Source organism: Heterocephalus glaber, unplaced genomic scaffold (assembly GCF_053883595.1).
Source record: "Heterocephalus glaber isolate CG9 unplaced genomic scaffold, H.glaber_assembly_v1.0 deba00001444, whole genome shotgun sequence".
Lineage (NCBI taxonomy): Eukaryota > Metazoa > Chordata > Mammalia > Rodentia > Bathyergidae > Heterocephalus > Heterocephalus glaber.
The window spans coordinates 14,759,964-14,784,663 of NW_028258297.1; the positions used below are offsets into that span (position 1 = coordinate 14,759,964).

The following is a 24,700-nucleotide window of genomic DNA, read 5'->3' on the forward strand; positions in this document are numbered from 1 at the left end:
CTATCAGTGGACTCATATAGTATGTGGCTCTGTGTCTGGCTTTTTTCACCTAGCATAATTATTTTGAGATTCATCCTGTTACTGTGTGTATCTATATTTCATTCCAGTTTATTGTGAAGTGGATTTCCTTGTGTGTGTTGATCATATTTTGATTATAAATTCACTTACTGATGAAGATTAGATTTCCTTTTTATCTATTATGATTAAAAATGCTGTAACAAGGGGGCCAGGGATTTAGCTCAGTGGTTTCGCCGCCTGCTGCACAAGCGCAAGGACCTGAGTTCGATCTCCGGTACCAAAAATTTTAAAAAAATGCTGTAACTATGCACAAGTCTTTGAATATGTGTTTCATTTTTTTTGGCAATTACAGAGAAGTGGAATACTGTCTCCTATGGTTGGTACGGGTTTAATTTGTTAAGAAATTGTCATTGTTGTAAAGAAGATGTGATATTCTACCTTACTACATCACTATATGAGAGTTTCAGTTATTTTGTGTACTTACCAACAGTAGGTATTGTCAGTCTTTTGAATTTTAGCCATTTTAGTTTGTATATAATAATATCTCATATATTTTAAATTTGTATCCCCCTATTAACTAGTGACATTGATTCGCTTTTTGGTGAAAAGTTTGTCCAATTGATTTATCCATTTTTTTCAGATTGTTTAATTATTGACTTGGAAGAGGTTGGTTTGTTTGCTTTGTTTTTCTGAATATAAAATCTTTGTCAGAAGCATGCATAGCAAATATAATCTTTCATTGTTTGACTTGCCTTTCAATTTTTAACATTGCTTTTTCAAGTGCAAATAATTGTAGTTTATGTAAAGTCCAACTTATCGATTCTGTTCTTTTTTATTTTGTAATTTCTGTATCTCCTCTGAGAAGTCATTGACTACCCAGTGGCAAAGGTTTGCTAGTGTGATTTCTTTAACACTTTTTAAAATTAAGAAGCCAGCAGTAGTATGGTGACCTCATCTCTTCTGTTACTAAGGAAAGATATTCTAGAGTATTAGGAAAAAAGAATGAAGCATAATTCAAGAATTACTAGCCTCCTTTTCTTTTACAAATTAGGAAATTATTTATGATACTAAGATTTCTTTCTGTACTTTTGGTCCCTGAGAAAGTCTGAATTCCTTTCCTATCAGAAAATTCTCTAATTCATATACTGAATGCAGTAACATTAAAAGACTGGATCAGAGGCTTGAAGAATTGTCTTAGAACGGAAAAGATATTTGTATTTACCTGCAGTATGAAGTCTAATAAATATATATTTTATGTATGTAAATTTTACTTATCAAAATCTTCAGTTAATAGTTTATACAATAGCTCTTTATACATGTCCCAAAAAGCAAACTACATTTAAATAATTTCCTTGTTTTATACTGAACTAGACTACTTGAATGAAAAACAACAAATGTGCCTCAGGATTGTGTTTATCTGTGACATGGTAAATAAAGTAAAATAGAGGCACTGAAATGAATTTGTCAGCCACCCACAATTTAACTGACATTCCCCGAGGGATGGAAATAATGACTGTTTTCATTCTTCAGTGATATGTATCTTTTTCTTAGTAATACAGTATTCTTTCCATCTAGAGCCTTGTAGACCCCTCCAAAATGATTGTTTGAATCATTAAAAATAACGATTCAAGCTTGGCTGGGAATATGATTTGCTTGAACAGAACAATAGGAGTCTGTGGCTTTATTTTCTGATAATCAAAACCCTGGTTGTGTGACTGTCCTGGAATACAGCAATTGAACCTAAAACCCAAATGACATCGGGACATATTACTGTCTACAAGGTAGGCCAGTGCTGATTTAACCCAAATCCACCTGCAAAGAACTCCTTTGGTGGAGACATTTCTGAAAGAGTTCTGGTCCTGAAGCTGGGGTCAGAAATGGCTGGCAGGGTGCATCACTGGCTGTGTGGTTAGGATAGCAGAGTGCCTCATTGGCTGTGTGGGTAGGAGAGCAGAACGGCTCATTGGCTGTGTAGGTAGGAGAGCAGAGCTTCAGAACGGCAGATACCATATCACCATGAACATGACTTAATGATAATTATTCACAGTGAAGCTATATCAGAAGTAATCACAATGATGTCATTCAGCACACTGGATACATTCTAGATTCTTTAAGTGACTTAAATTTTTGTTCAAATGGCATTACTTTAAGGGAAAATTTTCAGTTTGCTTAAACTGAATCTATGTAAAATGTCAAGTTTATATGGTCTCCTGTAGTAGTGCATTTTGATACCCAGACATTATCTCTAGATTACAAAAGTATCCTCTTCAATGGGCAAATAGTTTTTGGCCTTTGGATTAATAAAACCTGGATGTGATGTTTCTTTTTTCTTTTTGAAGAACCTAAAATCCACAAAGAAATTTATTTTTTAGCCTTTTATTAATGATCTCCTAATTAAAAGATTGGTACTCCCCCCCCCCCATTAACTTTATTGGTACATTTTAGGTATAAAATACAGTTACATTCATCATTGGGATCTTGTACCATTACATGAGTCTCTTGGTTCTTTTTTTTTTTTTTCCCCTTCCCTTGCCATCCCTTCACCCCCTCCACCCTTCCCTATTTGCAAAGACCTTGTTTCCATTTTTTTCCTCTTCTCATATTTTTTCCCTTCCTTTTTTTCCCTTCCCCTACCCCTCCCAATTCCCCTGCTCTTTTAGACCTTTTCTTCCTGTTACACAGTATCAGTTATACATTTTTAAAATTACAATATTAAGATCTAGGAAACATTACCACAGATTTTACAGAATTTAAAAGGATATAGAAAGCATATTACAAAAATCTTTTTTGAAATAAATTTGACAACTTCTAAGAAGTAACTTAGAAGACAAATTAATGAAACTAACTCTGGAGGAAATATAAAATTTGAATAGCACCTATTAAAGAAAGTATATTCCTAGCTTGAAAACCTACCTATATGACAACAGCAGGCTCGTAAACATTTTAACTGATAAATTATATCAAACAATTAAAGCAGAAAAAAGAAGGAACATTTCTCCCCTCATTTTAGGAACTCAACATTGTGCTAATCCTAAAACTGGATAAAGATAATAGAAGAAAAAAGTATGAACATAGATAGAAATTTGTTTAACAAAACAAACTATTAGAAGTCAGATCTGGCAGGATGTAGAAAGTGGTTTTGTTATAGAGATGGCAGTGTTGGTTCAGCATTGGAAGATCCACCCCTAAAAGTCATCATTTTAACAGAGGAAAGGAAAAAGCCATATGATCCTGTCACTAGTTGGAGAAAAAGTATTGGACTAAATTCTACAGCTGTTCATGGTAAAAGCTACCAGGAGACTAGAAGTAGAACAGAAACTTCTCAACAGATTAAAGACATGTACCCCATACTTTGAGCAAGAACACTTTGTATGAATGGAGAAGATACAATGCTTTCTCCTTAAGGTGGGGAACAAGGGCAGATATGCTTACTCTTTATCTGTCCATTAAACTTTGAAACCTAGGCCCCACCAAAATAGTCTGGCAATAAAATGACACAACTAGGATAGGATTGGCATGGCACAAGCAAAATCTTTATATGTAGATGAAATGATCATCTACAGAGAAAATACTAAGAAATCTCTAGGAGCCCCCAGAACTTGTACTTGAATTTAGCAGGATTAGAAAACACAAGGTATATATTAAAATTCAGGTTTGTGTATACTTGCTATAAATGAAGAACTGGATATTGAAATTTTAAAGTTATGTAGGAGTACAAAGGGCCCAGAAAAGCCAAAAACAAAAACAAAAACAGTGTTGGAAGACATTTAGCACCCAATTTTAAGACTTCTTCTAAAGCTACAATAATCAAGGCAGTGTTGGTATAAGGAAAGACATATAGATCATTAGAATAAAACAGAGAATCTAGAAATAGAACCACACATATATGGTCCACTGAGTTTTGAAAGATTATTTAACATTAGCATTTTATAGAATATAAACTTGATTCAAGAACCGAGGAAGAGATAGTGTCTTCAGCAAATGGCACTAGAACACCTGGTATCCGTATATAAAAAGTTAACCTCAACCCTTTTTTTCCATGCATGAAAATAACTTGAAGGGATCTATGAACCTAAATAAGAAAGCCTAAAAGTATAAAACTTTAAGAAGAAATTATAAGGGAAAATATTTATGAATTCAGGATAGGCAAGAACTACCTAGGATACAAAAACCATGATGTATAAAAGAAAAAAAATTGATGAGATTCCATCAAAATTTAGAACTTTAAATGATATCATTAAAATGAAAAGTAGTCCTTAAACAGACCATATTTACAATGCATATAACCTATGACCAGAATATATAAAGAATTCTTAGAGCTCATTAATAGACAACCCAATTAAAATGTAGACATAAGAAGATGATAAATAGCCAGTATAGCACAAGGAATGGTGTGCAATTCTAGAATCAGAAAAATACTAATCAGTACAATAATAAGATTGAATTATACACTCATTAGGGAGATTAAGTCAAAAGTTTTAAAAGCCTTGTCATGACTTTTTGTTAGATTCTCCCCCTTATTTTTAATTTGTCACACCCAATGGATTCATTCTTGTGGGTTTCCTGGGGTTGTGATCCTCATTGTCTTTTCCTAGGGTATTGTCTACAATTTTTTGGAGTGCCGGTTTGGTATTCATGAAGTTCCTGAGGTGCTCTTTATCATGAAATTATCTTATTTCTCCATCAATTTTGAAAGATAGTTTTGCAGGGTACATCAATCTGGGTTGGTGGCTGTTTTCCTTTAGGGCTTGAAATACATCACTCCAAGCTCTTCTTGCCTTGAGGGTTTGCATTGAGAAGTCTGCTGTGATTCTGATGGGCTTTCCTTTGTATGTGATTTGTTTCTTTTCTCTCACTGCTTGTAGAATTTTGTTCTTCTCTTGGATTTCTGGAATCCTAACTATTATATGCTTATGTGTAGATTTTTTTTGATTAAAGTTAGCTGGAGTCCTATATGCCTCCCTTATCTGTATGTCAAGTTCTTTTCCCCTCCTTGGGCAGTTTTCTGCCATCACTTCTGTGAACAGTTATTTTTTTAAGTCATCTGCACTCTCTCCTGTTTCTTCGTTGACCCCAATCAGTCTTATGTTATTCTTCTTTGCATTGTCTAGCAGCTGCTGGATTGATTTCTCATGTTTCCTTACAATTTTAAAGCAGTTTTTCTTTTCCTCCTCACTAATTGCAATCTTATCTTCTATATCTGAAATTCTATCCTCACATTGGTTCATTCTGCTGCACAGACTTTCAATGGAGTTTTTAATCTCTTGGAAATCTGTTTGTATCTGTTTTATGAATTCCATTTGTTTCCTATGTTGGGATTCCATCATGTTCCTCGGATCCTCTATTTTTTTATCTGTGTCCTCTCTAGATTTATTAATCATGTCTTGCACCATGAGCAAAATTTTTGCTGTTATCTGAGTAATTATTTCTGATTTCATTTTTCCCAGATCGTCTTTTGTTGCCAGTTCAGAGAGTCCAGGTGGTTGAGTATCAGAGTGTTCCATCTCGTTTCCCTTTGGGGTTGCTGTAGGTGATCTGGAAGTCTGTTTTTGAGGCTTGTTTATGTGTCTTCTCATTTCCATGGGGTGGGGTGCTTCTGGTACCCACACAGCTCACCTTCTGTGCCCTAGGAACTTGGGATGGCAGCAGGGGAGCTTCCTTCTGGGTACTGGGACCGGCTGAGCTTCAGTGCCCTAGGAGCCTGGGATGGAGGTAGGGAGCTTCCTTCTGGGTGCTGGGAATGATGTGATGTTTCTTATTGGTTTTAATTTGAACTTTATAGTTGTCAATTCAGTATAAAATTTGTGGACTAATTTTATTTTGACAATCTTTTTTGATTTCAGCGTTTCTCAACACATAAGTTTCTAATTCCAGTATTAGTATATATTCAGTGCATTTCCCTGGCTGTATATTCACAATATATCAGGGAATAACATAGATAAAATTTTATCCACTATTTATATCAAAATATATGTAGAATTGTTAAATTATTAAAAGGAAAAGATTTAAAACTTGGTTCCAAAATAGACAGTCAAAAGTTCCTTTTTAAAATTTTTGTATTATACTGTTTTGTTCTGCAAAAACAATACCTAAGCAATTTAATTTCTTCTTTAAATTTCATTTTTCTTAATGATTTTGTCTTACCAAGAGCCACAAATCCTGGCTAGGAAGGAAAACATTGGTATTGTTACTCAGAAAGTAGTTAAAAGTGTTAATGAACTACACGCAGCTCACCTCCACTCCACTTGTGTGTACTTTGTACCCTGTGTTTGAGAAATCCTTATGAGAGCAAAACTTTGATACAAAAGATAGGTTTGTTTATATGATATTGTTACATGAAGTTCTTGTACAGTTATTTTTCATGGGTTGCATACCTTCACAATGCTTTTATACCTTATTCTTTTCAGTTTGTGAGAGTTAAGATAATGATAGTGAAAAAAATGATCATTGAAGATGTTTGTGATCCTGAAAGGCACAATAAATGGAATAATTTATAAAACATAAAGCAAATATTTTAACCTTTCTCAAACAAAAAATGGCTGCTGAGATAGCATCAACAATTTACAGTATTAGTAATGCTTCTGAATTTATGCCTTGTATATGAACCTCTTGTACAACTTATAACAATTAGAGGCAAACTTTAATTTGCTTTGCAATTTGAACTTTGCAATAACGGTGTATATCCATTATAGATTCTCCAGGAGCCTCTCAGTGGGTTAACCCGAGATTGTCCTCCCCTTTCACATCCTCACCCCTCCTGTGTTTGCCAGGCCTATTAGTCAGGGATTTCATTTTACCACCTCAAAACTGCTAAGGCAACCTTGTCATTGTAATTTTCATGCCCTTTCCTTTTCTTTGTTCTATATGTCAGTGAAATCTTATCTCCACAGTCTTCTGTCATAGGTTAATAGCTTAGAACAAAGTTCAATTAGAGTCTGTAACACAATAAACAAAATGTGCAGATGAAAAAATTAGTAGACACTTCCCTGTACTTTATTTAAGCATCATTTTTTGAATCTTGCCCATTAATGAAAGTGAATTAGTGGATAAGATAGGAAATTGTCAAGTGTATGCCCGTGTAGATTTGGGAAACATTAGTGTGACTGTTCTGTTTTAGAAGATGTTCCAGTGACGGTGCAGTGCTCCAGAAAGTACCTAAAACAGATTTTGTTCTCTTGATGATGTGTTATTTAACCATATAATTAAATCTGAGGAACCCTAGATAATGTATTGAAATGTAATGAATGAATACTATCTTAACATTTTTAAGCTTTTTGAAAAGAAATATTGGTTCATTTCCATCCACTGGATTTATTCAGTTTAAATCACCTTTACTAATATGTTAAAGCCATGGGTCATTGCCTGTATTTCTTCTACTCATGCTGGTTTCTTTTCAAGGTCAGTGGAAATTACGTGGCAGAGAAATTTTCCAAAGAAACATAGTATTAGTGCAAATTTATTAGCCAGATTATTTGAAAAGAAATATATTGACACCACCAAACATTATCAACAATCCACTGCCATCACTTTCTCCTTCTCTACTCAATGAGCTGTTAAAAGACACAATTTGTTGTACTTTGTAGCTAACAAGAAATAAATAACATGCAGCAGGTGCTAGGCAGGAAGGCACTGAGTGTTATTGTACTAACTGTGCCTGACTAATTCTAGCCAAAACAACAATTCTGTATTCAGTAAAGGAAAGAACAGATCATTTAATGGAGATTTGGATCCTAGTTGTTTGTAATGTCAGGGTTATACTTGGAAAATAGAACGAAGTGAAAGACATGCTCAGAGGAAATCCTGTGCTGTAGAGATTTACACTTAGCTTATGAGAATCATATTCAAGAGAACTGTGTGTAGAAATTTTACAATATTGGATAAATAGTTATTTTAACAAATACATTGATTTTTAAAATTTTGCAGTGGATCCATTCTCTATGTCATATTTCTTTTAGGTTAGTATACAAATAACTAGCATGTCCTCAACAAATTATACTGACTTGTTGTAAAGGAAGGTGAGATACATGAAACAGTAGTGAGGAACAAAGCTGGAAAAATATTTTGCCATTTATAATCTGCAGAAGTAATAGTCAACATGGAGTTTGAATGACCTATTTGTTTATTTCACCTATTATTGTGCTGATATGTAGTATTTTGATTAGTCATTGATTCAGTAGTTACTAATTGAGCACCTGCTGTATGTCAAGAATTGTAGACAGGAAATTTCAATTAAATGAGGTTCTGCTCTTATGGTGACTCTTGTACTGGGGGGAGTAACCAATCACTAAGTTAAAATGGCAAGTATAGATTGAAATGAGTATTCATTATGAAGGAAAATACAAAGACTACAGACTTAGCACTTTTAAAGGCTTCCTCTCCTCCAAAGGATGAGAAGAGGAGAGTGATGGCAATTGCAGAGCAAGATTTTCCTGTGTAGGAAAAACAGGCGAGGCCTCTTAGAAGTGAGTAAAATATTGCATAAGTGTAAGGCATAGGGAGGAGCCAGTGTGGGGTATAATTATAAACTAAAATTGGAGAGTGGATGAGGATGAAAAAAGAGTTAACATGTGTTGATGTACCAACTCCCCACATTGAATGTAATCATTATGTACTACAAATATGTACTAGTAACAAAAAAAGGTTAAATGTACACCTACCATAACAAATTGGAGGTATAGGCAGCAGTGAGATCAAGGGAGGGCTTCTTAGGCTATAGTTCAATGCTTAGTTTTGGTTCCAAGAGCAACAATCCTTATGGAAGAATTTTAAGAAAGTGATTGGCTCATGCTGGTTGATATTTTTTAAAGGAAGATCATTGGATTTTATCACAGTTCAGCTTCACTCTCTAACCACTCACATTTCATCACAGGTTGTGGAACCCAATAGTATACCTAAGAATCTTCCTGCAAACAAATTTGTTAGAATCTGATTCTTCAGGGATTTTGACCTGTACAACCCATGAAGGATATGACCAAAATGTTAAATCCAGTAGAATAGTCTTGGGATTGTTCATTTGCAGCTTGGAAATTTTAAAAAGGTAAAACTAATAAGTGCATTATTACAGCAAAAGAAATGATTGACATTAGACAACATGTTAGGGTTATATAAAATTGTGGAGAAGTGACTCCATTCAGAGAAAGACTGTAGGTAGAGATCGGAGGCTTATGAATTTCAGGTGATGACCTAATAGAAAAATAGCCAACAAAAATTTTAGAAGTTATCAAAGCCTCAGCTTAGAATTCTAAGCTCAGGCATGATTCCAGACATTGCAAGTCCTTTTTGATGTTGACACATACACAGTGAACAAGAAATCTTTACTTGAGTGCAGGGAGTATAAGATATCCAGAACTAATGTGAGTCTCAGCACTTGGATGCATCACTAGTTTCATACCTCTCCTGGTGGGGATAAAGCTCCTACTTACTACCATCCACAGTCATTGTGAATGTAGGCCTTGGATATGAACCCACTCAGGAGGAGTTACGTGACAGAGTCTGGAGAATTAAAGCTGAGATTTCAATACAAATCATACATGTTTTTGGGAAGAAACATTACCTTACTAAAGGAAATTTTGCATTTATTCTCATATCTAGATTTGTTCTGATATCCAAGAAACATGGTTTGTTTGTCAAGGCAGCAGTAACATTCAAATCCATTTTTGTAAATGTTGTGACCATTTCTCATAGTATCTTTTCTCTATCATATAATTTGTAGGGAAAGTGTATCAGAAATATGTGAACTTAGTTAAGGGTGAAATTGATACCAGTATCTCAAGCAAGTGAAAACTGTGTGGGATGGGTGTGTGTGCACATGATTTTGCTAACTTGTTTTCAAAATTAAGTATTTCCAAAGCACTGTCACTTCTGCAAAATTACAATATTAATAATAGAGACTGTGATTGGAAACCCCACCATCAGGAAATTTGTAATAGAGGACTTGTTCTGAAAAGGGTTAAAGTAGCTGTTTATACATTAAAGTCTTTCATATGGAGTTAAACATTAATATTGTTTTAGATAAGCCCAACCTATGGTCGATTTGGTTAGTAATAGAGTGTTTATGATAACTTTCAAAGTCATTGACCTACCACCTACTTCCCATAATGATCACAGTACTGTACTTTGGTGCTGAAAGTTGATGGAGAGAAAGGAGAATAATGAAATAAATTAGCTGTGGAAAGATTGTGGGTATAATGTAGAACATTGTAGATTCTCAGGATTTCTCAATTGTCATTAAATTTTCATGACTTCTTGGAAAAAAAACAGTAAAAAGAGAGAAATACATATATGCTCAGAAGCTTGGAGAGAAATATATAGGAGATGAATTAGAACAAGGACTTTAATGTTTAATGAGGGTGGTGAGATATCACAAGATGAGACTTTGAGGGGTATGCAGCAATGGAACAAGGAATACACCTTGTTCTAAAATATATGCCAAGGGAGTGTGATGCATCATCATGTATGTCATGAAGGTAAAAACTGTGAACAAATCACATGAATGATAGAGAAGCCAATTAATTCATTCCTGACTTTATTTTTAGTGTAATTTTATTTTCCAAAAGATAATAGTAGTGTCTGGACACCTGGGTATTTACACAAAAAGTACTTGACTCGTATACCACATACAGTTTACCTACAAATAGAGCAAAGAATTAAATATAAAAACTAAAAAAAAAACTATAAGGTTATTGGAAAAAATGTAAGGGTAAGAAAACATAAGGATAAATCTTCATGACCTTGAGTTAGGTAATGGTTTCTTAGATACAAAATAAAAAACAGCAACTAAATAATAGATAAATTGGACTTCATCAAAAATAATGTCTTGTGCATCAGAATGGAAAAAATATTTGCAACTTATATAAAATAAGTCTAGTATCTGAAAGATATAAAGACATTTTACAACTTAAGAAAAAAAGATGACCTGTTAAAAATGGACAAAAGAGTTGTATAAACACTTCTCCAAAGAAGATAAACAAATGGCCAACTGTCACATGAAAAGATGTTCAATGCTGTTAGTCATTAGAGAAATGTAAATAAAAGCCAAAATGAGATACAACTTCATACCCACTTTGATGGTTGCAATAAAAAAAAAAAAAAGGACCACCAGAAACTAACAAGTATTGATAAAGATGTGGAGAAATCGGAATCCTTTGACACTACTGGCTGGAATACAAAATGGTATGGTCACTATGGTAAAGAATTTGACAATTCTTCAAAAAATTAAATATGAAATTACCATATAGCATAGTAGTTCCACTCTCAAGATAGTATATACAAAAGAGATATGAACACAAACACACAAAGAAACTTGTCCACAAGTGTTTACAACAGCATTGATCATAATAGCCAAAGGGTAGAAATGACTCCTAAGTGTCCATCAGTGGATGAATAGGTACATGAAATTGTTATATGTGTGCAGTATATTATTCAGCCACAAAAAGGAAGGGAATCTTGACACATTTTCTGTAATATGATCCTTGAAGACAATATGTTAAGTAAAATATGTCAGTCATAAAAGTCAAATATTCTATGATTCTACTTGTATAAGATACTTAACAGTGATTATATTCATAGAAACACAAAATAGAACGGTGACTGCCAGGTAATATGGGGAAAGGAGAATGGAACCTGACTGCTTGGTGGATACAGGGTTTCCTTTAGGGGTGATGAAATTGTTTTGGAACCGGAGTTTATAGTTTTAAAATATTATGTGGGTACTTAATGTTACAGAAGTATACATTTAAAAATAAATACAGTGGTGAATTTCATGTTCTCTATATAGTACCACAGTACTCAAAAAGAATAACAATGATGAAATGTTATAATAAAGCTTGATTTTAATCAGTAAGAAAGCAGTGTTTGATATGACGTCAGCGAGTGATAATCTTGGAATACAATGTTGTATTCTAAAATGAGGGCTTCATCTTCCCTTCTAGGAATAAGTTACTTTTTCACAAGTCATTTTTAACAATACAATCAAAGTGATCCTAGTACAAAACAAGGAGACCTCAGGAATGAAATGTCTGGGAAGCTAAAATTGAGACCACATTCAATTTTGAGAAAAAAACTAACAAAACAAGCAAAAAAAAATGAAGATGATGTCAAGAAGGCAAAGCAACTCTACCAGACTTTGTGTGGGGCAGGATAGGAAGAGATCAAGCAACTGTTTGTGGGAAATAACTCGATATAAACAGTCAGGAAAGAAAACAAACTACTCAAATTTTGTTTTCTTAAATTCTAACAACTCATTAGTTTATAAATTTTGTTTTTTTGTCCTCTATTTTGGGACCTTATTTTTCCTGAAATAATTAGTAAATGATCTCCCCCTCCTCACCTCACCCTGTTCGTGTGTGTGTGTTGAGGCTAGAAATGATTAGTAATAGAGGATTTGTGATGTACAGGCTTTACTTTGAAAAGAGTCATTAGTCATTGCGAAGGGGGAGGGTTTACTTGTGCATGATTTCAAAGGGAAAACAAGAAAAAGGAGGAATAGCCAAGACAGTTTTGAAGAGAAGAGGAAATTGAGGTGATTTTCTACAAAATACTATAAGTTATTATAAAACTAAAAATTTTAGACAGCATAGATTTGGCACCAAATCTATCATTCATGTCCTGAGTAAGGAAGAAACGAGAGGCCTGAAACAGTTAAACAAATATATGAATATGTGATACATGGTGGTAGATACATTAAAAGTCAAGGCAAGTTTGGGCTCCTGAGTACATGGTGTTAGGACAATTGGTTATCCATATGGATAAAAGTAAAATTAGATCCTAGTGACAGAATAAACTCCAGGTGGCTCAAAAACCGTAAAATGAAAAGCAAAACTTTAAAAATCCTACTGGCAAAATAGGAATATTTTTATGACCTCAGGTTAAGGAAAGACTTTGTGAAGGAAAAGATTAGTAAGTTTGGCATCATTAAAATTACATTTTCTATACATCAAAAAGTACCACTAAAGAAGCAGAAAAACAAGCCATTAATGCAGGGGAGAGATTGAAAAAGCTACCAAAGATTAGCATTTAAAAGTTAACAATTTTGCAATAGGTAAATGAAAAACTAACAATAAAATGGGCAAAAAATAAATAAACATGATTAGGAGAAACATAAATATCCGTTAAAGTGGTAAGCAATTTTACTACTCGTGATAAATCCAAATTAAAATGATATGTCATTTCACCCCTTCAGATTGTCAAGATTCACTATCTGACAAGACCAAATGTTGGTGAGAGCAAAGAGCAGTGCAAACCATTATATAATTTTACTCTTTTACAGTGGAAACTGCTACATCTACTTTGGAGAGCAATTTGGCAATATCTAGAAATTACTTAGGACCAGCACACTGACTCTCAGGACTTGTAGAGGATCATCCATTCTAGTCTTACCGATTCGGGTGGGGGGGATGGACAACAAAGATAGTTTCAACAGACAAAAAAGATGAACAGTGCAGTTTATTCATAAGATAATTAAAATGAATGAACTAGGATTATAAGTATGGATATAAGTATAAAAATGCTATGTTCATTTGGTATAATCTTTTTAGACAGAATGTAGAAAGATTGCTTTGAAGATGTTGACCACAGAACAATCCAGTTCAAAGATGAACTGATTGGGTAGTGTTAGCCAATAAGCACTGATCAATAGATTAAGTTATCAGCATATTTGATGATTGAAAAACCACCCTGAGACTTGTGCCTTAGTGGTCTCACATCTCAGTAGATTAGCCTAGGCATCTTCATGTGACAATCTATAGATTCTAAAGAACAACAAGAAAGGACAAGTTCTAAAGCCCAAGTACGTTTTTGGATCACTGCTGTGATTAATTAGTTTAAGCAACAAGCATGTCCAGAACCAGATGCTACCTCTTAATGAAGTTGTACAATCACATCACCAAGGTATATCAGTACAGGGATAAGGAGACTTCATGGACACTTTTGCAAACTCTTGTAGGTGTCTTTACCCAGATAACTAACTGCACTTGGTCTATGAAACTTTCATTCTACAGTACTTGGATGAAGTTCCTCAATTTAGGCCTAGCTGAAGATGCAGCTCCTTGTAGAATGGCCTTACTCCCATTTTAGTACCTAGGACTGTTAAGTCTAGCCAGGTTCTTCCAATAGTAGAGTCTGCAGACTTCTGGACTAAATCTTCTATACTCGCATGGGATTTATTGGTGAAGCAGCCTACTTCAGGGACTGCTCTGTGGTTAAGCCTCTAAATATTGGGAGACATTGCTTCCCAAGACTGGATTAGAAAAACATCACCCCAGCACTATTCCTGAGAAAACTGAATTCCCTATAATTTTAACATGTTATAGAGGCCCTGTTTGTGGGGAGAGTTCTCCTTTGTAGGATCTTTAAAGTAGATTCAACACAGACTAAAGAAAGCATACCATCAATATTTGCCCTATGCCTAAAAAATGAATAGATCTTTCTGTGAGAAATTCTATATGGAGAGAGAAGACAGAGGATCTGAAGAATTCAGCCATACTCACTTTCCTATAACCAGACAGCTTTTCTCAGAAATAGGGCTGTGATAAAAACCTTTATTCTTGAGGCCAAATTGGCTTTCATTCTTTTTGACTCCAACATTCTAGGTGGACTTTGGTTTAAAGTATTTAGCAGTAACCAGCTGAAATAGCTTTTGACTATGATAACAGATATTAGTGAAGGGCAGGAAGGGAACAAACTAAAAAGAAATAATGGAAAACCTTAAGAGTTACTATCTGTCAGGTATCTGAGATACTGGCCATCAATATTTCCTTCTTCTTGCTTTCAGTAGTTACAATAAACACATATTATGTTAAAAATTAGGGGAAAAGAAATTTTCTCACAGCCAAGATTTAAATCTACTCCAGAGATTGCATGTTATTTACATTTATAACTAATGCTCATTTTAACCCTATGTAGATGGAGCTCACTTAATGTTTATTTAATACATATTAAAATGATACAGAGTTCAATTTAATTTACTGCAAGAAAAAATGTTCTACGATGCAAAGTAGTTTAAAAATGCAAAGCTCTGTCAAGCAGTAAATACCATCCATTCCCTAGTATATAGACAGAGGCTAGATAAACAAGCAGTGTCTTGGGAGGAGTTAGTAGTCTGATTTCAGAGATCTGGTTAAAGCATTGGATCATCGGGGAGCTACATTGAATGAATGAGTAGAATTTCAGTAGTTATGGAAGGAATGGGTGGAAATCGAAGGAAATAGAATAAAGAAATGGCTAGATGACTCCAAAAGCCCCACCTAATTAGGATTTTCAGATACCAAAGCTTGAATGATTGAATTATTTTGAAGAAAACCTCTATCTCATCTCATTATCAGACTGTTTTATTAAAATTGGTTAAAAATACTCTCTCTTTTATACTTTTTTAATTCTAATTTTTTTATGCATTTATAAACTTCTTAAATTTCAAATGCTACCACTGGCTTTAAACAGAAAAAGACCACTGGTGTGGCATAGAGTGATGATCACAATTTTGTTATGATTCAAAATTATATTTCATTTGTATCATAATTTTGTTATTATACAGAATTATATTTCATTTATACCATATTCTCTTTTTTTGTATTTCATCTTAAACACAAGACTTGTGATATCTGCAAACATCGATACCTACTGTGTATTCCTCTGAGAGCTCAGGCATCTTTGAGATATTGTGATTTCTTGTCAGGCAGTGTCACAAAGCAAGTTTATTTTTCAAATTGACGAAAAGAGAAACAATCTTAAGAATACACTTGGGCTTTGTTCTTTAAAAGTTGTTCTGAATGACAATTAAAAGAAAGAAAGTATCACAACAGAACTCCTGTTCTCTGGAATCTTTTTTAGGTTTTTCCATAAGGTGTCGACAGTTCTCTGTCAACTTGAGAAACAAAAAGCAGCCTCGTTTGTCAGGTGTGCTGTGACATTCGTCCCCCGCCTCTCCCAAGTGCTCAGCGCTCTAGTTCAGATGTCTTAGTGTTATGTAATTTATTCTGTCTCCAAATGTCATTTCCCCACTATCTCATGATCCCTTCTCAGATTGGATGCCTACAACGTATTGTCAATTTTTCTCAAAGTGCTTATTGGCACAGATATTGTTCTATCCTACATCAATAGGATATTGGGAAAGAAAAAAAAAGAAACTATTATTATAGTAAAATATGGTTATATTTTGAAACTTTTATTACAGGAGAGTATTGTTTAATTGAAATATTTAGGTTTGTCTAGTATTTTGATTTTTTATTGACCATATATATATTTTCATGTTTTTCCCTGAATTTTCTTTACGGTGAATTATAATAATATATAATTTTGTTGTCTTATTTGCTAGTGTCTTTGAGCTGTTGAGGTGATTCATTCACTCAGTGGTCTCTGACCAAACAGTAAGTAACAGCACTTTATAATTCCAAAGGTTGTCTTGATGTTCATGAGGAAATATAAGTGAATGTGAATTTATGCTTCTCTTTCATTAGCCAACTATCATTCCAAAATGAGGTAAATTATTACTTTCAGTGATTTTGAAGCTAGAGATTGGAAAGGGGACTTGTAAACTAAACATGTACTGTTTTATAATCAAGATCTAAGTAAATGAAATGAGGTGGAAACTTATTAAGACTTTAAATAAAATACATTTAAATGGGGTGATCTCCATTTTCTGGAGATTTCAAGGTATTTTAAGTGAAATATTATGATTCCATTGATCATCTAAAATAGTCATTAAACTGTCTTTTTAGGGGATACTGATTCATTAGTTTTAAGTTTTTCCACCTTCTTGTATATGTCAATTTATCTTTAATTGAAGGAAAATTTATGTGATTTCTGTTTCCTATGTAATAGAGGTAATGTAATAACGACAAAAATCTGGTAGAACCAACTGATACCCCTTTTATTTCATCAAATACTTTTGTAGGGCCAACTAACCTTCCACAAAAGTGAAGGAAATATAGTAGCTGAAAATTCCGGCATTCAAACTACATCTCTCCTTTACTTTATTCAGGTCTCATCTTAAAGAGTTCCTTATAGGAATTTCTGTGGCAATCTGGTGTTTAGACCAGAGAGGGAAGCACATAAGGCATGGGCATTGTACCAGTCTTTCTGCTCTTTGTCATCTGCTGTTTGGTTATCACCTAGAGGGTACTTCTGTGCCTCAATTTCCCACATTTGTCAGAGATGACAATGTAGCTTAGTTGTTAATTATAAAAATAATACAACAAAATTTAATTATTCTATTTGATGAAATTTATTTTATGCATGAATATGTTAAGACACCCATATGTATATTCATATATAAATTCCTAATATTTATATAGAAATATAAACCTAAAACTTATTCTTTAGAATGGCAGGGCATTGAAATATTCATGCCAGGTTTTCCAATATATCAATTTGTAGGATTTGGCAAAGCTGTCATTTGTAATGATGACTGTAATGCAGATGGATTTTAGTGACTGTATATAAAAATAGGGGGGGAGCAATCATTCTTTGTTTTTTAGGATGAAGCAGAAAAATCTGCTGTTATATATGAGGGAATTTGTTAACTGCAAGGATTAACATAAGGAGTTACTAATCAGCTAGAAATTAATATATTTCCTATATTCATACTTCACCTATATCTTTACCTTCTGAAAATTATATGTATTTTACAAAGTGATATTATTTTTGCAAAGTGACTTTTGGATGAATACCAGTATTTTTTTCATTTGTAACCTAGAGTATATTACTGTACTTGTGTTTATCTAAATACTCTCTAACAAGTCATCAGCAATTTTATAGCCATCTCAGGCATAAAAACCAATAGCAAAATAAGTTATTCCATTCTTAAGTAAATTGGCAAAGATTCTTAATCATGGGATACAGCCTTCCTATGAGGGATGGGAAATGATTTTTAAAAAGTATACTTTTCCTATTTTAAAAAACATGTCCATAATTAAATTTTATTGCCATAATGGACCACTATTTCCTATGGGATTGGGGAATGGTCCTCATCTATGTTGAGATAGAAAAATTTGAAAATAAGTGATTTATGGGTAAGGTAATATCTGTATAAGAATATGCAGTCATATTCTGGTGGAAACACCAAATATCTGAAATGGTGGCAATTAAAGCATGAGTAAGTAGAAAATAAGAAAAGAAAGATGAGTCTTTTGGTGTCTAACAGGGGCATCTTCCTTAACATCAGAGTCTCAGATTATTCACTCAGGTGCAAGTCATAAAACTCATACTCTTAAAACTTTCCTTCCAGTGGTGCTCTTTTTGTTTACCAACTAGTATTTTATTCTTTTCTTGATTTAACAAATTAGTGTGAAAAGCTTTGTTTTCCCACTGCACTTTAGTAAAGCAGCTTTGAGGAGTGTCAATTGTTGATAGTAAACTGTACCTATATAAATAAAAATTTTTAATGATATATATAAGTGACAACAATACGCAGTTGCTAAAACAGCTTTTTCAGAGCTTTTTATTGAAGGGAATGGGTTAAGGTCCTATTCTAAATGAATCTATTTTTCCTAAATCTATGTTCAGTTTCAGATTGATGAACAATATCTAGATTAATATATTTTTGGTTCTGTTGCCTGGTGTTTACATGTCCTTGATTTAAAAACAAAAATAGTGAGATTTATGAAAAGGAATATATTTAGAGCAGTATATGTTTAAATACTGACCTCCTTCAATATTTTAAAAGACATACTTTCAATAAAAAAGAAATTAAGAATCTGCACCTTGAAAAGGAGGAATATTCATATATGTTAAGCACAAATCTAAAGTAGTGAATTAAATGATCTCAGAACATATAATGTGAGGTTGTACCATACTTTGAAGCTCATTGGTATTTCCTGTCTACCACATTCATAATTCTTTTCCATGTATTTGCTCTCAGCTAAAATAAAAAGCCTGCCTGTTATCTGCTAGTTAAATCATTTTATCAAAGATACATAATCTTATCATCCCTATGTAGACCTTTACACCTTGATGACCAAGTAAATCTTCCTGACTCCTGTATACAAAACACCTTATTATTTTATTCTGTACATGTGAATAAACAGGTCAGATAGAAATAGAAACAAGAGAAGTTGAGCAATATGGATAAGGGACATTTTGAATATATGTGAAAGGTTGATGTTGAAAGCATACCTTTTTTTGAAAATTTGTGAAGATGGCTTTTTGTCTTCTCACACTTCACTGATGAATTATGATTAAAATATTAGAAATTTCTGAAATAATTAGAATTGTTAGTATTGATTATGTAATAAAAATTCTAAATCACATACACTTTTGTTTATGTATTTATATGTGTATAAACACATATTTAGATGAATATATTCTCTTTCTTTCTTGAGCACACACGCACATTTGATACTTATTTAAACATGTGGTTGTAGTATAGCTTCCTGGGCAGTGGCCAACATGTAGAAACATATGCAGAAACCCTTGGTACTGAGTTAATTAAATGTATATTTAAATAATTAAGAATAAAGGTCACCCTACATTTTGTGAAAACATATAATCGCATGCCATTTTTGTTTAATGGTCTTGGAATTCTGTGTACCTCAAGAAATATTTTTGAATATCACTGTGGCAAAAACAAAGATTATTTTAATCTTTCTAACATTCTAAACCTTGAATATTTGATTGTTTTTGTATTTTACAGTTATGTGTTCATTAAGATTCTAGATTCTCCTCAACCTTGGTGGATTTGTATGTAGTGATTGATTTATGGAGAAAAAGCACATAGCTGTCTTCCTGAAAAGTTTTAATTCTTTCTTGGAGTTTCAGGCCATTCAGAATGTAGGGAGAACTACAGTTTCTATAAATGAATAAATGCATAATGTGTTATAAGAAAAAATTCTGTTCCGTAGGTAAAATATCAGTACCTGATAAATCATTTTTGGATTTTCTTTTTAAGCTAGTTTTTTTTCCCTAAAATGTGACAGTTTACCCCATCTCGTCCTCCTGATCTTTCTTTTTCCTCCTCTTCCCTTTGGAATCATCTTCTTCCTTCTCCTCCTTCCCTATAATATTCTGTAGTCTAGAGTGTAAATTTAAGATTGTAATAGAATAAATAGATTGTATATTCTTGTGGAATTGTTTTACAAGCACTGTAGAAATGAGCACTGTGTAGAAATCAGCACTGTGTCTTGAGTTATTTTTATAATTACTTTGAAGAAGAAACAAATGCTAGACATCCGTGTACCTTGCAGTATATACTGATTATTCTCAGTACTTAAGAGGTTTTCAGTTATTTCCAACTAGGAATTTCTTAACTGTTTATTTTGACAATACAAAAATGTATAGCACTTTCCCTCCCTTTGTAGCTAAATGTGTTTGCCAATACTTTCACTGGAAACATAGAAAGGAATAGGCAGAGCAATTTAAAAAACATTTTGAATAATCTTGGCTTTCCTAACCACCCAGAAGAAAACTTTTGATTTGGCAAACCTAGTTTGAATTAAGAAATACTTTAAGAAATATTTTAATACCAAGTAAAATATTTTTAGTGTAATGGAAATACTTTTTAAAGCATATGCTTGTTGATCTGTGTATAAACAATTTATGTTTATCTTAACCTGTGAGGATTATTTTACTAATTTAAGTATGCTGAGTAAGCTTTCCTTGAGAACAATATGAGAGAAGTAATTTCAGAGTTAATTTCTTTTCCTATTCTAAAGTTAATAGAAGGTTTATTTTTCTGTAAATGACAATTATTTTTCTAAAAATTAAGAAACTTTTCTTCTTTCAGAATGCTTTGAAACCATTGGTTAAATGTCATTGTAGATAACCCCTCCCTTTCATGTACCAGGAAGAAGTTGCATAAAGAAAGAGTAACTTGTACTGTATAATGGGGACTTCAGTTCATAACCATTAACACACGTTATAAATAAAATCGTGGTTTAACATATAGTTGCAATAATCCTTTGTTGCAATGAATGAGGGGTGCTGAAGTCACTAGCTGTAACTTTGGGCAACTTAGTTGACCTCTGTAAATAGGCACAGTAATTGTATGGAACTTATAGAGCTATTGTAGGAATTAATTGAGATGGTGTAGCATGAATGCATAAAATAGTTCCTGGCATGAGATTCACACTCATTTGTGTACTTTTTACATGGTTCAAAAATGCTGTGTCAGGTGGGTGAATTGGAGGTAAATAAGAGTCTTGCACTGCCTGCCAGCCTTCCTTTTGCTTACAGTCAGTCTAAAGGAAGAGTCCTTTTAACTTGAACAATGAAACCAGGTGGGATAGATGTGGTTATGTAAGCTGTTTTTATTATCCTAAATAACAATTAATACTCTCCTTTTTCACTTGCTCTTGGTGGATTTGAAATCAGGCTTTGTTCCACAGAGTCATTATGAGGGTATAATATTAAATGCTCCTAGCATCCTTGTTATTATATAAAACTTGTCAAGCAGCAGAAAGATAACTACAGTTAAGATTTAGCACTTATAGTAACTAATGTAAAATGCATAGTGATACAATAGGCCCATCCAGAACAGGATGACTATTAAGGGACAATTTATCCCTTTTGAATTTCCAATGGAGTTACAGACATACATTACCTAAGGAGGATCATTTTTTAAAATAAACGTGAAAATTGAGGACTACAAAGATATTGTTATGGATAAAATCATAGATATTTAAGTTGTTGAGGTGTGCTATTTATATTTAATTTGCAGTATTTTGTGACAAAATAGATTCTGAAATAAAATTCAAGGAGTAATAATTTTTTTTTTTGGTACCAGGGATCGAACTCAGGACCTTGTGTTGTTGAGGGAGGCACAGTGCCACTGAACTAAATCCCCGGCCCAGGGAGAAATATTTATAAACTAAAATTTATTTCAAGGAGTGACCCAAAGATGTTAATTAAAGGTCAGTGAAAGACCAAGATAAGGAATCAAGACTCAGGTTTGGAAAAGATATACAAACTATTTTAGTTTTTAGGTCACAGTGGGAAAGAAAAACAAACAAACAGGTGCTTTGTCTCATTCCATTTGTTCTCCTAGAAAACAATACTACATCTTGGTAATTTATAAATTCCAGAAATTTATTTCTCACACTTCTGAGTCTGGGAAGTCCATTATTAAGGCATAGACAAGTTCATTGTCAGGTGAGGGCTGCAGACACTTCCAAGACAGTTCCTTGTTGCTTTCTGCAGCCTCCAGAAGAGAAAAATGTTATGTCCTTCTAAGGCCAAAGAGAGGAAAAGAACAAACCCAGTCTCTCAATCTTTTGTAATGGCCCTAAAACCCATCCGTAAAGATCCTGTCCTTAAGATTTAATCACCTCCTAAAGACATCAAATCTAAATACTACTTTAGTGACAATTGAATTTCAGCATATTAATTTGAAGGGACTCATTTATAACATAGCATTATGGTTTGAATGATTGTAAAGAAATTGTGAATCCTGTATCTGTGGGAGATTGTTTCACTTAACCATCTTACTGACCTCCCTCACCCCATTTCCTGAATCTTCCCATAGATCAAGTTTTTCTTCTTAAAATTGTCTCTTCACTGACTCTGTTCCAATATCATTTGGATATATTAGGGTAGCGCTTTCACATAGTTCAGCCTTGCAGATACAGCCAGCTGCGGTGAAACCGCTGAGTTCACCGACTCCCATTACCTTCTTGGCCACTATATCTGGTTTCCAAATCATACAGATCTTTTCACTCTTCAGTGCTTTTCTTTCTTTCCTTTGGCACTAGAGGAAAACTTATGCCCTCATGTTTTCTTGGGCGAAATCCTAAAGTAGCCTTAGAATTTGTCTGTTGGCTGCCTATCTCTGCCCATACCAATCAACTGTACTTAAGGGTGGCACTTAAGGACCACTAACTCCAATGGCCCCAGCCTAGATTTCCTACCTACCTTGCCCTGATTCCATATAAATAGCCTCATTAGAAACAAACTGGGCCACTAATTCTTCCTTACTATGATCCACGCATGTTTCTCTTTCCTCGTGTTTTCACTTTTTATTCCTTTTTCTTCTCTTATACCCCTTCTCAAACCTTAGCCAAAGGGAAACTCAGTTTCTCACTTTTCCACCCAAATATAATTAGCATGATGCTTTTCCAAAGACCAGTAAGTAACTATGAAGTTACAATCAGAATGCCTTCCATAGTTATGGGGTATTTATATTTTCTTATTTAAATGAGAAAATACTTTATATTTATTTTTGTTTGTACAGCCATTTGCACAGTGTGAGTGATTACAATTCTTTAATTGTCTTTCAAGCAGACTATAAACTGCATTAAGACATCTACAGTGTGTATTGTACTATATCATTGCTCGTGCTTAGCAGCTAGCGTTTGCTTAGTAAATGCTGTAGTATATAAATGTTGTGGAAAGTTGGTCTCAGTATATGTTTTAAGTCATATACATGTGATTATATATGAGTACTGTATATATTTGGTCTATGATTTACAGTATAATATGTGATGAGACGTTCACTGTTACCATTTTTCCATTTACTATAGGAAGATCCCTTGATTTCCTTGTAATGTTTAAAATGATAGTGTATAGACAGAAAAAAAAATCTAGATTTTGTTTTATAATTGAACAGAATTGAAAAATGGTTATCTGCCATTTGATTAAGAAATACATTTTTAGTGATCATAAAACTTGAAAATGGGCCTTCCAACCTTTAATCAATTATACAAATTCTATACTTTATACTAAATTTTATACTTTCTATTCTTAATCATCCTATGATAAAATAATAGGAAGAGTTTTTTTTTAATGTTAGGGCAGCTAAATATATCGAAAATAAATGGGAAGTTTGTTCCCACCACCATTAAATGTATTACTACATGCTGATAAAATCAAATAAGATACAATGTAGTCCTACTAGTGTTTTAGAATAACTGGAGAAAATAATTTATAAAGTATATTAACAGAACATGGATTATCTGTTTGAAATCTCAATAGCACAAAACTTATGACCTGAATTTAAAAGAATATCAATAAAGGAAAAAAAATAAAATAAGGCAAACCGAATTTCTATTTCTGCATTTCAGGTGAGATAGCTACATTTTCCTTGTATTTTTCTTCTCATTAACTGTAAAAAACCCATAGAAACAAGTCTCTGTACAGCTTCAAATGCCTCCATTCCATTTTAGATGGTATTTCCAATAAGGGCACTGTTTCTAGCAAAGAATATTAGATCTCACTAATTGTCCTACAAATCCCATTCTTAATTAAAATCAAAATCTTCATCGTAACAACTTTACTACAGAGCTTGTAAATATGTGTTTGTTCTTGTTTGTTTGGAGGATGATGCTCTGGATACATCTTTTATGTATTTTTTCTTTCAGAAAGGAGCAGCCCTGGTGAGAAAAATTTACAGCAATTGATTTTGTTTGTTTGTGGCTGTAGCCATAAAAACTCCCAAGCAAAACTAAATAGTGCTTGTGGGGCATAGGCATAGTGGTTCATGGTGAACAGTAAGTTTTATAATACTGATGATGTTAGACAGTAATACAAGGTATAGTAGTTCCAATTTCATCATTTGTCTACACTTTGTACTGAATTGTACACTCCGTCATGCATATGCTGGCTATAATGTGCCATATTTAATTCTGTATTTAGTCTCTTCTTTGTTACACAAGCACAAAAATAGCAAATGAGCTTCTCAAATGCCGTGCACCAGCCCTCTGACAACAACAACAACAACAACAAAATTAAATACAAAATAAGTTTGAATAACAGTAATGGT

The 24,700-nt window shown here is 33.4% G+C and overlaps 1 protein-coding gene across 35 annotated transcripts in view; it reads left to right on the top strand.

The window, feature by feature from the left end:
- Sox5 (SRY-box transcription factor 5) overlaps positions 1 to 24,700 on the top strand; it is a 973,116-nt gene that overhangs the window by 428,149 nt on the left and 520,267 nt on the right. For 5 of the 35 annotated variants that reach the window (XM_087213458.1, XM_087213464.1, XM_087213453.1 and 2 more), the window contains one exon: positions 16,328 to 16,379. The exons of the other annotated variants lie outside the window; for them this stretch is intronic. The gene's annotated coding sequence lies outside the window, so the exon portion shown is untranslated. The remainder of the gene's footprint in view (positions 1 to 16,327; positions 16,380 to 24,700) is intronic. 35 annotated transcript variants of the gene reach the window in all.